The following is a 2961-nucleotide window of genomic DNA, read 5'->3' on the forward strand; positions in this document are numbered from 1 at the left end:
GAACCGACAAAGGACGAACGAACCCAGGAACGAACTGAAGAACGAACGAGCATATCTCGAGACAAGATTAGTGCCGAACGACGAACGATGAACGAATCGGCAAAGGATGAACGAACCCACGAACGAACTGAAGAACGAACGAGCGCCGGAGTTGAGGGTGAGCAGACAAGGATGAGAGACGAAGAAGCGCCGGAGAGAGGCGAGCAGTTGAGGGTGAGAACATGAGAGAGGAGAGAGGAGAGAGAAGAGAGGAGAGATGTAAGGCATGAGTGATGTGAGGGTGAGGCTCGAGCGTGACTCGTGAACCCTAGATCTTTAAATACCTTTTAAAACGATATTGCTGCGGTTTTTTATTAAAAACCGCAGCAATATATTAAAATAATATTTTTTATTATTATTTTAATATATTGCTGCGGTTTTTAACAAAAACCGCAGCAATATGTTAAGTGAAAAATATTTCAAAAAAGTTTCGTTGAAACTATATTGCTGCGGTTTTTAACAAAAACCGCAGCACTATGGTTATTTTATATTTTTCATTTTCTTTTACGTGATATATTGCTGCGTATGGGTAAAACCGCAGCAATAAGCAATTATTCTAATAGTGTTTGCGTCGCATGCAACAGGGAGTCGACCCAAAAGACGACCTATATGCGTCGTATTTAACTAGCGTGCGACGCAAGATAGCTATGTGCGTCATATGGGCAAAAAATGCGACGCACATAACATAAGTTATGCGCGTCGCATGAAGCCCACGTGCGACGCAGATGGCCCGAGATTTTTAAACTCCCACTCCCCGCATTTTCCCTAAATCCTTACCCACCTCTTCCAATCGCCGCTTCAAACAACAAAAGCATTTCTCCCAAACCCTAATTCACCTCATTTGTCTCTCACCTACCTTACCTTCATCTCTCTCACCTACCTTACCTTCATCTCTCTTTCGAATCTCAACAACGAAAGCATTCATCTCCTTAATTTTGTGTTTTCGGATCTTTGGCATACAAATTTCGACGAGTTCTTCTTCAATTCCGACGAGCACGAACACAAATAGGAGAGAGAAACAAACTTAAATGACAGGCTCTGAATTTTGTGCTCAGGTTTCTCGATTTTCAGGTATTTTTAATTCACATTTTATTTTGAATTTCTTTGTTTTGCCATATTTATGTTTATTTTTGAAATCAACAAAATTAAACCTATCTTTTCCTGCCTCGTCTTTGCTCTTCATCCTCTACATTTTGCTTAACTGATTTCGGTCATTTATTTACCGTTTCTACATATCATCAGAAAACAAAAACGAGATTTATAGAAGAACGAGAACAAACTTCAATCTGATTTTGGCGATTTGGGTTTTTTTTTAAATATATTTAGTGCAATTTCATTCTTGTCTGTCAGATATGGTTTTTTTTAGGTTCAGTTTTTTAATTTCATTTTTTCTTGTTTATTAGATCTGAATATTTAATTTTTGATATTTGTTCAGATTTTTTCGTTTCTTAATTTCATTGTTTCACTTGTCTCTTTTTTATTTCCTATTTAGATCATTTCGAATGTCATATGTTGCAAATTGTTTGTCTGCAAATTAAGTTCGTTGTAAATTATTGGCATATATTTTTTCCTCGAATGCAGTACTAAAGCATTCATGCTTTAGTAGTGTTTTATTTTTTACTTTTCACATATCATCATTTGTGTCGCATGCTGGTAATGTGCGACCCAATTGACTCTCATCTGTGTCGTGTCCATGTCCGACGCAGATCATGTCTCTCTCATCTGCAACGAGACCTGTGCCGTCGGACCCATGTCTGACCCAAATGGGTACCTTGCATCCGACGCAAATCGTCGATTCTGTACTAGTGGCTACCGGTTCTCATTTTACAATGTTAAGCATCGGATGGGCATTTCTTATCAACCCTTAAGATTAGCTTACTTATTCTCTTTTACAGGATCCAACGGAATTATTGCACTCGACCTGATACCACTTCACCCCACCAAATATTCCATAAGATGGTGAGCTTACATGTTATTTTATGAAATTAGAACCATAATGACATTTATTATATCATGGAATAGGGATCGTGATGAACATCATGATTCACACTTGTTACTACTATTTTCGCATCTTAGTTAACATTTATTACGATTCATTGAATCAGACCCCAAAGGGTGTAATAGTCATGCAAAATGACGGCCCAGTTATGCCAAGAAGTCCATGATGAATAGTCAATAAAAGTCAAAAGTCAGCAATTTTAAAGGAAGGCCCACCTCTTAGGAATAACCAAGAGATAGCAGTATGAAGATGATGATTAAGCAATGCCAAAGACGAAGATGTGGATGGAAGTTAATCTGATCACAAGGGCATGCAAGAACGTGGGCAAAGGACGTGATTATCATGGCGCCAAAAGACGGCAGTTCTGATTTGAATCATAAATTATTCAAATCATTTCCCTCCAAAGAGAAAGAAAGTTATACATGCCTTAGCCATATAAATACAAGAAGGAACATCAGAAGAAAAACAACAAACACATACACAACAACCGTGCAATTTACTTTCTACTAGTGTAGCTTTTCCTAAATTAGCCAACCCCCTTCTAGGGTTATAGTTAGCCAATAGTTTAGAATTAGAGCATGTACTGAGTTCCAAACTTTTTTCAATCTCCAATTCGAGTCAAAATCCATGGAGGTATTCATCTTCATGTTTGTCTTTTAATTGTCCAACCTGGTTTATCCCTATGTGTGTTATAGAATCTTTCTAGAAGTTTGTGTTATAAGTGGAAATATTCAGCTTTAATTAATAGATTAATTATTGCACTGTTTGTCGTATTTAATACTCATCGCCTGAATTTGTTAGGCGTTATAGTTTAATTACTTTAAGCTATAGCAAAGTACGTTAGCAAGGTTTTATCAAATTAAAACCGGTAACCCCCAAGGACTAAGACTCCCGTAACATTCAGTATCTAACTATTGGGTGTG

This window comes from Beta vulgaris, chromosome 1 (genome assembly GCF_026745355.1).
Source record: "Beta vulgaris subsp. vulgaris cultivar EL10 chromosome 1, EL10.2, whole genome shotgun sequence".
NCBI classification, from domain to species: domain Eukaryota; kingdom Viridiplantae; phylum Streptophyta; class Magnoliopsida; order Caryophyllales; family Amaranthaceae; genus Beta; species Beta vulgaris.